Source organism: Dryobates pubescens, chromosome 12, assembly GCF_014839835.1.
Source record: "Dryobates pubescens isolate bDryPub1 chromosome 12, bDryPub1.pri, whole genome shotgun sequence".
NCBI lineage: Eukaryota > Metazoa > Chordata > Aves > Piciformes > Picidae > Dryobates > Dryobates pubescens.
The window spans coordinates 19,897,937-19,910,689 of NC_071623.1; the positions used below are offsets into that span (position 1 = coordinate 19,897,937).

General features: G+C 44.4%; 1 protein-coding gene across 2 annotated transcripts in view; it reads left to right on the top strand.

The window, feature by feature from the left end:
- Positions 1-807: 807 nt before the first annotated feature.
- The window catches only part of KCNJ6 (potassium inwardly rectifying channel subfamily J member 6), a 165,318-nt gene continuing 153,372 nt past the window's right edge, over positions 808-12,753 (top strand). The window contains exon 1 of one of the 2 annotated variants that reach the window (XM_054166099.1): positions 808-1,173. The gene's annotated coding sequence lies outside the window, so the exon portion shown is untranslated. The remainder of the gene's footprint in view (positions 1,174-12,753) is intronic. The other variant, XM_054166101.1, reaches the window with a different exon arrangement.

Here is a 12,753-nt window from a genome sequence, read left to right on the forward strand (position 1 = left end):
GGTTAAGTGTCTGTTAGTGTCCAGATGTGTGCACCTGTCTGCTCATCTGCCGTCTGCCCTTACTTCCTGGGAACGTAGCAGCTGTTAGTCAATCTCAACCAAACCCAAGAGTGGGAAAGTAGCATCAAGGATACTGCCTTCTCCAAGGATACTTCCTTCCCACCAACTAAATCAACTAGGAGGGTTTATGAAGACGCGAAGCGCCCTAGAGGCGGAGGCTTGTTTGCAGTGCGAGATCAGTCCATAATAAGCACCAGAGGAGTCCTGCGGGACACAAACCCGGGCCTCCGTCGGTCACCTGGCTCTACCTGCGGTTCGTTTAGACAACGCCCTGCCGCGAAGGGTGCACCTGGGGAAGGCGACGCAGTCTGGAGGCTGACGGCGCGGCGACAGGTTGCAGGAGCCGGTACCAGCGCTGCCGGGGACAGAGAGACGGGACATCTACCTCTCCGAAACCCGCCGTGCCACTCACCCCCACGCGAGGAGGCTCAGCTCTGCGGTGGGAGTAGCTTCCTTCCCCCCAGCCGTCGCGCCTCCGCTGCCCACCGCTCCCCGCCTTGGCCTCCCCCGCGGCAGCAGGCAGAGCGGCGGGCAGAGCCGCGGACAGAGCCGTCGCCGCGGAAGGAGCGCACCGCCCCCGCCCCCCCGCACTGCCCGCAGGTGGCGCTGCCGGCAGCCGCGCTCCCAGCCGCCGCCGCCGCGCCGGCCGGGCTAGCGCAGCCCCTCGGCGCCGGCCGCAACCCCTGGGCCCGCCCGCGGCTGCCTGCGCGGGGCCGCGCCTCCCCCGGCTGCCCACCCGCCGCGCTCCGCGCCGCGCCGCCTCCCTCGTACCCACACACACGCAGACACGCGCGGCGCTTCCGCGGCCGTCCGGTCGCCCCCGGCTCTTGCTGCGAGCAGCGCGAAGCGGCCCAGAGTGGAACCCCCGCAGCCGGCGGGTGCCGCTGTCCCGGCGTTGCCCGTCTGCGCGGCGGCGGAGAGGAGCGGGAAGTGGGCGAACGGCGTGGGGAATGGAGACGCCCGACAGCATCCTCGGGGCCGTGTGACAGCGACGCTAACACACGCGAGTGCACCCACCGGCTCGGAGCTGGAGCCGGTGCAAAGCCGGCCAGCGCCGCCCTGCCCCGTCCCGCGGGGAGCCGACATGGAGTGAGAGCAGCGTGCCGCCGCCAGGTAAGTCGGGGAGGGTCACCCGAAGGGAGGCGGGTGGGATGGTGGCTCGTAGCTCGCCTTTTGGTGCCTGTGCCCTTACGACGCGTTTCTCCAGACACCCTTTCCCCTGAGAAACGCCCTTCCTCAAGCCCCCCGGCAGCCACAGCGGTAGGGATTCGGGGTGCGTTACTTATGTAACCAGGGGACGAGCAGCCTCGGCTGCTTTCCACTGGGCAAGCGGCAAGGCAGCGGGCGGGGGAGCAGCGGCCGAGGAGAACACGGGGAGGGGTTGCTTCCAGCTGCCGTCGCGGGAGTCTCCCGCGTGGGAGATCCGACCTTACGCCCTCGGGCAGAACGCTGCCGACGCGACTGGGCCGGGGCCGCGCCACCCTCCCCTTTCCTCGGGGCTCGACAACGTGCACTCGCGGGCGGGAGCGACCAGGGGCGACGTCCCACCTGGCCGCCCCCTCCCCAGCGGCGCTCCAGCGGCAGCACCGACGCCGGGAAGAACTTCAAAGCGGGGGTGGGGGCATGCTGTTTTGGCTGCGCCCGTCTCACTCCTCATCTGGAAGGGTACCGGGAAGCGGCGGGGACCCGGGGTCGCGCTTGTCTGCAGCACTGAGGGTAGCTGGAGAGAGACTGAGGAGAGCCAGGGTACCAATGAGGGCAGCCCAAGCCAGGTTGAGAGGAAGCGAAGACAGGTTAAGGGGGCAGCGCGGCCCCAGCTCCGCCAGGCGGACAGAGAGAGGGGAGAGCCTCCGACGGAGGAGAGGGGCAGCAGGAACGGAAGGAAGGAGGTATGCTCATGAAGGGGTGCCCGTCTCTTGATCGGAGGGAGAGCGAGCTCAGTATCACCATGGCGACCTGAGGGAGGAAAGCGCTAAATAAATAAATAAGTAGGAGATAACTCCCCCTTCCCCTCCCCCGGCCCCCACCACCGCCCCTTCCCGACCAGGTCCGGTCCCAAAGGCAGGGAGAAAGATACACAGACAAAACTTTCCTCTCGTCTTTATAGGGGGAGGCGAAAGGCCGGGGAACCGTAGTGGCGAAGGGGTTGCCCCATACGGCTCAGCAAGCTGCGGTTCTGCGGAACCAGGTTCCGCCGAGTCGCTGTACATGGTGACTCTTCTTCGGCCGCAGAGGGAGGAAGAAGCTGCTTCGACGCGAGCTGCTCATAACTGCTTACCGCTGTACCAACCATAACCCCCCATCCGCCCTCTCCTCCCCTCTACCCGGTCGCTCCGAGCACCGCTAGCTCTCGGGCGCTTTACCGCCGTCTGCGGGCTCTGCGCTGCCTCCCTTCAGTACCGCGGAGAGCGGCAGGAGCGACGGCAGGACCCGGGTCAGCGCCGGGGAAGTGGCAGCCCGGTGGCAGCGCAGCGGCCAGGGAGGTGGGCGGCTTTGAGTCTTGGCCCTGCTCCGGGAGAACCGGGGGAACCCCCGTCGGTGTCCTCTCGCCAGAAACGTCTGTCTTTTCTCTGACAGAGTCAGCCCCGAGGACAGTGCTGCTCCCCGCGGCGTGTCGGGAGCCAAAGCCTCACCTAGGGCCGGTAAACTTTACTGAGTGAAGCGCATGCAGAAGCTGAGCGCAGTTAGCAAACGACATCTCCTACACAGACTTGCTCGAGGTTGTTTCTTACGACGCTTCTGCAGTGTTTTTCTGCAATTTGTTATGGCTAACTGGTTCCCCACAGCAGATTGTGCATATGCACAACATCCATAAACGGAATCCTGCTGAAATTGTGAAAAATATGTGTCCTCAGCTTGTTTCCTTTAAGAAGATTTGTTAAGAAGTTGCACTTGAAGAAACTGCACTCAGCTTAGGGAGCTCTCACACTGCTGAGGTGTGCCATTACACAGGTGGAGTTTGTGCTGGGTAGATACACATAAGTCATGATCAATTAATCAGAAAAACTCTGCCTGATTAAGAACGGTTCTCCTCAGACATTTGGTGACCACTTTAAAGAAATACATAAAGTTGAGGAGAAAGTATGCAGAATAGTTAAAAGTCACTAAAAGCAAAGATTTATTTATTGTACTGATAGACTGTAAATTATTTGCTCTATTTTCCTGTAGATATATCATGCTAGTAGTTACATATGCAATTATTGCTTCAGCCTATGGAAAAAACAAATTCTAGAAAAGCAAATACAATGAATAATATTCACTGGGGAAGATAGAGATGGGTTAGTCACTTTTGTGCTGTTTGCTGTGTCAGGATGTTCTCTTTTTTCCCATTCAGCAAACAAGATTTATTTAATCTTGCCTTGGTCTGGATACACAGTAAACTATAGATACATGTAAAATTACTGGGTTTGAATTCAAATCCCCAGCCTCTCAACAATATGCTTTAACTGTAAGCCAGCTGTCCAATTACACCAGCTACGGGGTTCCTTCTTTGTTATAAACTGTCTGTTTCAAATAAGTCCTAGCCAAGCAGAAATAACCACATAGGCGAGTCCTATTCAAGCATGTGGGGTTAGCTGAGCTTTGTACTTACACAAAGCCTCCAAGCAAATTCATCTCTAAGAATAACAAGTTGAAGTCTTTTTAAACTGTAGATCCACATTTGCCCTGACTACACTTTTTGACAAGCCAAGTGAAGTAGTGAGTTAAGCCTCTATAGAAATGGAGACCTGAATTTCTTAATGATGGTCTTATATTTTCAGGCTTGTCTCGTAGGAAATACAGAAATCGAGGGCTGAACTGTAAGTATGGGTTTGGGTACTCATTACTTTCCTGTGGGAAAAGGAGGAGAAGTAATAGAACATGACTCTTCAGGGCAGTATACCGGATCATTTTTAATAGTTGTAGCTATTGATTTTATTATGTAAGCAACAGTCCTGCAGTGTCAGAATAATTTTATCAGATAATTACAGAATGATTTTGCCTTATAAGCAATAAAGTAAATAATATAACAACATCAACAGAAAATCCCATAAGCACAACCTTAATCTGTTTAGTAAAGGACAGAATTCCTTGTGACGTTTCTATTACTGCATTTACACCACATTCATTATGAGCTCATTGCAGAAAACACTTGTTTTTCATAAGCATGCATTTGTAGCCTTGTTTCATATTCATTTTATTGAACCATGGTGTTTTAGAAAGAAGGCAAGGTGTCTCCTTTAAATTGTGCAAGAGAAGTAGAATTTCATTTATATTCTCCTAAAATACCCACCACAAGAGATTTATTCAAATATTTTGCAAGTTTAAACTCTTATGTTGTTCATTCTTTCTTTCACCTATAAAATATCAGGAAGTGTGGACACTGTTGGTATAAGGTAATTGGGATTGTCGTGATATTTTAAGGGTATTTTCACATATAAAAGCAGATATTTTTATTCAGGAGGTTTTTTGTATACTTCCATAAAAGCAAGGAGTAAAAGAAGTCGTATTAACATGCTCCCCAAATAAATTAGACTAGCGGTTGAAGTGTTGCAGAGAACATCTTTTTAAATTATTATTATTTCTTTAATTTTCATTGGTGATAAAAGATTAGGGGCTTTGTTCAGTGTTTTCATCATCTGCTTGCTACAAAATGTTGCTTTTTAATTTGGTCAGTTAAACACTGGTGGCTTTAAAAAAAAAAAAAAAAAGATATTATTTAAGTTGATGTGTTTGTTACAGATGTACGATTTTTACTGATGGAGGGAGTTTTGTACTGCAAAACATACATAAACACCAGTTTTAAAACAGTTATCCTTCAGAAAGAGACCGATGCTTCTTTCACAATGAATGCTCAATTTACCGAACAGTAAGCACAAGGGGAAAGGTTTAATCTCATCCCCTCTTGACAGTGACTTCCTGGAAGATTTTTTAATTCTTTCCCCCCAAGCTGTGTATCAGATGCTTTACTAGAATGCATCCAGCCTACCCCGGGCCACCCCCAGCTGGCATAGCACAGCAGGCGAATGGTAGCAGTCTTGCGCAAGCAGTGGCCAGAGGAGGAAAACCTCTGTGGTCAAAAGTCATGTGGCAATTTTTGGTCATGTACATTAGTGCGGCAGCTGTAAAGGCACTGTGCTGCAAGTATGAATCAAGTCCATAAGGAGGCTCAGAGCACCATTCCCATTTCATTCATCACTTGTCTGCCTAGAAGAGTAGCAGACAGGGAAAGGAAACTTGGAGACAACTAAGGAAACACTTCTTTATATTTTAAAGTCTCATCAAAATGGATTATTGCTAGCTATTGACATGCTGTCTATCCACCAGCTTTAACATATGGCCATCAGATCATTCTGTCTTCAGATAACAGGACAAAAATAAGTACATTTTAAAGTTCTTGAAAGACAGTCAATTTCTACCAATAATTCATGGAAATGGACCCTCAGAATCACACAGTGCCCAGTAAAATCAGTGAAAATCTGTGTGAGTGCAAGGACTGTACACAGTCCTGACTGCAGAAGCACCAGTTCCTGCCAGAGGCTTCAGAAGAAACTAGCAGAAATGAGAAGAGCCACTAACTAAACTTTGCTCTAGAGCATTAGTCAGTAGAGATTTGAATTAAAAAAACAGCTAAAAGGTGAAAGCTCACTGATTCCCTGGTTCTATTTGCAGTTATACTTCAGGTCAGACATTAAAAAACATCTGGGATTGAGATAAGATTCCTGGTACAAGCATCCACAAGCATAGCAGTCATAATATTACTGTATGTCTAACTGACAATAAGATCAGAAACATCCTCAGCATACACATTGTCCTATTATAATAGCAAATATCACTCTACTATTTGAAAATAGAAGACTAATTCTCTAAGGTTTGCCTTACCTCAAAATTAATGCAGACATATGGCTGGAAGTGTATATTCACCATTCTTCAGCTTGATATTATTTACTTGCAAGAAACATTTATGGTTTTGTCTCACTTATCTAGGAAAATAATGTAGTATACCCAAGGACAGAACTAGCCTTGCAGTCAGAAAACACCAACATTTTCAAGCATAGCTTGCAAGTCACGGTAGTAAATTATGATTCCACAGAGATTTAAGGTTTTTTAGGCATTTGCTGTGTTAGAACAGACAGTGAAGGCTCATTCAGATATTTAAGCCAGAGAGCTTGCTGTTAATCCTTATTGCTAAAGACCCATCTACCATTTCTGTCATGTGTGCACAAGTGAGTGGTTCATACTGAGACTGTTCAGCTTCAGAATTCTACACATAAAGGAACATCTGAGTCTTCAGAAAAGAATCCCAAATAGAGGAATTGCTTGACTGATTCTAAGACAAAAGATTCAGGATTCTGGCACAAATGTAAACATGATCTTTGCTGTTCAGCACCTGATCCTCATGCACCTCATGGCTGAAGACAGTGGTTGGAGACAGCCTCAGTGGGGAAAGATGTTTTGACACAAGCTTGGGTATGGTTCTATATTATATAAGCCTACAGAAACAGCCTTAATCTTGAGTTTAATGTTACTTCATATCTTAGACCTGACTGTATTGGGTCTTTAAGTTCCATTATGCCTTTAGAAAGAGAAGTCCTAATAAACACTAATCACAGGTTTTTATATATATATGTTCTGTATTATTCCACATTCATTTAATCTACATAGACTGTTGGGAGCCTAACCTGAAGAAGCCACTGTGAGCAGGATTTGTTGGGACTCACCAGCACAGAGCGCTGAGGCTTGTTTTCTGATGAAATCCAAGTGCTGGCATTTGTGCTGAATTCTCAAAAACACCTATGGACAAGGAAACAATAATGTGGAGATTGAAAGGGTGAAATAGGAGGCTGAAAGAATGAACAAGATGACAAGAGAGAGAATGCATGAGAGCATAGTTAATACGATGCTCTGATCAACTATGTTCTGCAGTCTTTCATCACAAGCATCCCTGCATTAGGCTCACCAGCTCAGAGCGCTTTGCAGCATTGCAGGAAATCCTTTGCTTTTTGCTTCCCATTAGAAAAAAGAAAAGGGAAAAAAAAAAAAAGAAGGTAATCTCATTGTGTCTTGTCAATATAGACAACTTTGTCAGTGAAAGCAAAGGAGAAATTATCATATAATTTAGTATTTATCATAATCAAGAGCAGGGGTTCATTAGAATAATGAATAATTGCCAAATTATTCCTCGAAGCTTTAATTTGAAGAATGAGAAAATAATGACATTTCCTACCTTCCTGCTTTTTCTCCTCCCCTCTCGTTTTAACACACACAGTCTGTAGTTTCTATTGTCTTGCCAGATCAATTTCCCATTCCTGAAAAGAAGCATTTATGCTAAATGACTGTAATGAAGAATCTTCTTCCAGCTCAGTAGCTGTCTGGACACGGAAAGTTAATTTCCCATTGATTTCCATGGGTACAGATTTTCATAGAAAAAGATTTGACAGACACTACTTGCTTTGGAAGTACAGACTCCTCAGTCACCCTATAGAACCATTGAAAGAGCTGGGCAGCTCTAAAGGGCAACTCTAAAGAGCAACTTTAATTTACCAAAGATCTCAACTGGCCTCTAGAGATGTCACATTTTGGTGCCCCAAGTTTCATGGCATGCATCTCAGGTAATAAAATCAGTGTGGCAATCTATAGATGCAGGTGTGGGAGATTAATCCCTGTTTCCTGAGCTTCCATACAGAACTGTACCCACTAAACTTCTTCATCTGCGTGGTCCTCCATGTTTGTCTTACAAAAACATCAAATGAGTCTTTTTTTTTTTTTCCCTCCCATTGTTTCTGACACTCTTCAGCTCAGTGTTTCCTGGATGTAGACTATCAGAGCTTCCTGGCCTTAAACTGTCAGAGCTGGAACCAACTGCAGGAACAGGGGGAACATAGTTATGCAAAGAAAAGGGTGGAAACCTCTTTTAGTAACTAAAACTGGTGGCTGTTTAGGAACATCAAGATTGCCATTGATTGCAGTGGGCTCTGAATCATGGCCTCCATGTTAACATGGAGAGGAAAGGAGGTTAAGCTGGAAGGGAAGTAAACTGTGCCAGCTTTGGTACAACCTAGTACTGTGTTCTCTTCAGTATGGTGATGACTTTCTCTGGTATAGAGAGCATATCAGTTAGATGGGAAATAAATAAAATGCATTATTTAGTTCCTTACTGAATGGTAATCAGAATTATTAGATTTTCACCCACTATCATTTTTACAGGGGGTAAGGAGAAAGGAGACTATTGGGTTGAGGCTTATTAGCACTACCCAGTGTGGTGTGTGTGTCAAACTGGGACTGTCTCAAAATGCAGTTTATCTCCAGTAATCTTGCAATGCTTGGCTGTTGTGAATTAATGTATAAGACTTCTGATACTTCAGGTAGTTAATCGTGTTAAATAAACTAGATATATGTTTATCTCAGCCAACTATCTGTAATAGAGGTGAACAATCTTTATGAAGCTGTTGTTTTCCAACTATTAGGCATAATTACATTAAAGCATAAAGGACATCATAAGTCTTCCAAGATTACAAAGTAATGTTAATTTAGTTTCCAGAAATATACCAAAGGTACCATTATAATCAGAAAGACAAACAAACAGAAGATCTAGTTGCTAAGAAAACATTCCAACAACACCTGCAATATTCTGTGAATTCTGTGTAGGGTATTTGCAATACAGTTTTGTGGTAGTTGGTGGTAAGGGTGGGCTTTCAACTTGTAAGTGATATGCAGTGCATGAGAACACAGCTCTTGTAAATGTTCTCCAGACATTCATTGCCATTTTTTTTTTCTCTACAACTGGACTTTAACTTTTAAGAGATGACCACCAAATTCCACTGCATCACTGTGACAAATTCTGAGTCTGACACTTGAACGTGTCCAGAGAAGGCCAACGAGGCTGGTGAGAAGTCTCAAGCACAAGCCCCATGAAGAGAGGCTAAAGGAGCTGGGGTTGTTTAACCTGGAGAAGAGGAGGCTCAGCGGAGATCTTATTGCTCTCTACAGCTACCTGAAAGGAGGTTGTAGCCAGGTGGGGGTTGGTCTCTTCTCCCAGGCAACCAGCACCAGAACAAGGGGACACAGTCTCAAGTGGCACCAGGGGAAGTTTAGGCTCAAGGTGTGGAGAAAGTTCTCCACAGAAAGAGTTACTGGCCACTGGAATGTGCTGCCCAGGGAGGCGGTGGAGTCACCATCCCTGGAGGTATTCAAAAAAAGGATTGGACATGGCACTTAATACCATGTTTTAGTTAGTCATGAGGTTTTGGATGATAGGTTGGACTTGATGATCTCTGAGGTCTTTTCCAACCTTATTGATTCTATGATTCTAGTCAGGGATTGCAAAGTTATGTAAAAATGGAAGGTAAAAATTTGGAACAGGTGGAAAGGAGAAGAGTTCAGGGGAGAAGGGATAAAGACATACCAAGAAGCGAAATAAAAAAACTCCTAAACCAGATCATAAATACTCCCATATTCAGAACAGTCCATTCCACAGATCTCTCACTAAAATATAAGCCAATCTGCAACATCCAGCTGGTTCTTATCACTATTTGCTTTCTCTCTGCTCTTTGCAACTAGAAAAGTTATGGTTTTAATTCAAATCCATCTCTTATCTGATACCAGAGCTCAGAAATGCATTTCACAAGAAGCTACAGCAGTTAATACACTAGCTTAACACTACCAAAGTCATTGCCTGATGGCTATATAAAAAAATAATTACAAAGTTATTTTAATGTGCTATCCAGGAAAGAAATAGTACCCACTGTGTTTAAACAGCAAACATCTGTCATTGTCACACTGCATTCCAGAAGTCTTTGCTGCAGGAAATGTCTTTGCTCTTTCATGAAGTAAGAGGTAACAATAGCAGATATGAGGCCAATATATCTCCAACCAGAACTTGAAGTGAAACACTGTATAAAGTCAAGGAATTAAAAATACATACATACATACACACACACACACACATATATATATATATACATACATATATATATATATGACAGAGGGAAAATTAGGAAGAAGTTCTGACTTGGACTCTTTGCAACAAGCAGAACTCATGGTTTGCTTGTATTTTGTTTTTATTTACAGCCGCATTCAGAAGCCAGACTGGTGAGTTTGGGGAGCCACACACAACTCACATCTTAGGAGAGAATTAAGCTCCTGGCTGGTAGGAAAATCAGGTAGGCCCTAGGAGGTGCTGAAGCAAAGGAATATATGATGTAACCATGAGGGGTAATAATAATAACAAAAGAAACCAGAGGAAGCCTTACTGCAAACGTATAGGAATAGTAAATCCTGCCAAGCTGTTACAGAAATAGAATCACAGAAAATTTGTGATCTTGTTCACGCATTTTAGTCAAAGAGCATTAAAGTCTTTCTGTTAACTTCAGTGGCTTTCATATCAGACCTTAAATGTAAATTTATTTTAAATAGGCTAGCATAGAGGAGAGAGAGATCTTACATACCACTTCCTTAGTGCATTTCAGGATGACTTCGTTACTTAAAACTGTCATCAGAAATCTCTGTATAATCCAGCCTAAACTTTTTTCCTATTTGTGCTACATAATTGTAAGTGTGCAGCCAGCAGATAGAGGCAAAGTGATCAACTAACATATTCTAGAAACGTCTACAGATATTCCAAATCCTTTCCTTCATGATGGTTTTAAGATGTGGTTTCTCACGTTTTGCCACAGTGTGAGCGCGTGATACTTCTATGGTAGTTTTACATCTCCCCAGGAGTAAACTTAGCATGTTTTCAACAGAGATGGCTGTGCATCAATCCAAACATCTACCAGGGGTTAGACCCTGAGTATTTCTGCTTGACCTTTAATAAAGATCAGCCTGCTTTAAGTCTGAAGCATGAGTTTGGGAGTAAATATGAAAATACATTTCAAAGCAAAATTAATGGCTGTGGAAAATCTGTGTGGAACGTCACTCAGTAGTGGTCGAGGTGAGCACAGCTGGAATGGTTAAGTCTGAGATACTAAAAAACTGTCATGTTGTATTTCCTCACAGTGACCAATGAAATAGTATCATACTATTTAAAAGCTCAGAATTGAATCAGATGTATGCTATTGCTACTTTCTCTTTACTAAGTTCTCCATAAACAAGTAGTGCAGGATCAGAGCCGTATCAGCCAATGGCAGTAAGTCTAACCACTCACTCAGTTTAAAAGCAAAGCAAAAAATGTTAAGATCAGCCCTTTATACAGATCAGTATGATGGAGGAGAAACTGTGAGGGGAAACTATATTATGCTTGAAGAAGATATTTTGGCTCATAATCATATTTTGGCTCATAATCATACACAGGACTAGAGCCTGTGTAAAGAGGACATTTTCAGTAGTAAGCAAACATTGGATTAAGAAAAAAAAAATTCTTGAATAGTTGGCACACTAAAATGCAAAGGAGCATTGTAGCTATAAAGCGAGTAGGCAGGGTTACTCCACATGGTTCAAGACAAAGACACACCAAGGAGGTGGATTGTACAACTGGGAAAGGTGAGAGCAAACACTAGCAACTTAAATGACAAGAAATCTTCAGCTTGTTCTTGAAAATGAAGCCTCAGGCACCCCTGCTTATGAGCAGAAGAGAGGAACATCAAGCTTCACTTTTTCCAAGTTACACAGAGGAAAAACTACAACCTTTTACAACAATTAGATTTCTAGCTTCAGTCTGGTTTTTCTTTTCAATAAATTCTAAAATCGAGTGAGGCAGAGTCAAAGCATATATTTCACAGTTCAGCATAGTCGCATTCTAAAGACTAGATTTTGTGGGTTGTCCTCATAGTTGGCTGAGCATTGTAGATAAAGATGAGCCATCAGAACACAAAGGGGGGGGAAAAAAGAGCAAACCACCAACAAAACAAAACCAAAAAAATCCTCCATGCCAAAACAAACAACAAAAACCCACCCCACAATCCAAGCTACACTTCAAACCTTAGTCTCCAGTTATAACTGTAATTATCAAAGCCATACTCAGTAACCTAGAATTAGCACTTCTTCTTAATCCTACACACCAACGTGGGAGGCAAACAGGAGGAGAACAGTGCAGTCCTGATGTGTCTAGATAAACATGTATTAATGATTAGTAGAGAGGTCAAAATTAGAACTATTAGAACTAAAAGAATTTTTTTGTAAAGCTTTTCTTCCCAAATAAAAATGTTTATACAAGTAACTGGACAATAAAAGGACTTTAAATTGCCTGCAAATATTTCATCTGTGCCAACAGTCAAGTACCTAACCTAACACATCCTACCACCTTCCAGAATTTCACTTGATGTGAAAAGACCTATTCAGTGTATGTACAGTTATTACTCTAACTTAACCCCTCTTACGGACTTCTAATGAACTCAGAACAAAACCTAATGAACAGTACTGAATATAAAATTATTAAATCATTTCACATCATCGTAGAAAAAACAGATTAGAAGAGACCTCTGGAGGTCTCATCAAATCTCACCAGTGCCAAGCAGAAGGGAATAATCCTTTCCCTCAAAACTGCTTGCTAATTTTTCACTAATGCATCTCAGCACATATTCATGTCTCTACATACAGCCACTCTACACACATCTTGCTGCCTATAAAGCCTACAGATCTTACCTTGCAGTGTTGTACCCAGTGAGTTGGTTCTGAGCCTGTTTTGATGCATGGCTTGCTCTTCCCCATCTGCAGGATGTGGCGTTGTCCTTGTGCAATCCCATGAGGTTCTTGATAGGCCATTTCTCTTGCTTG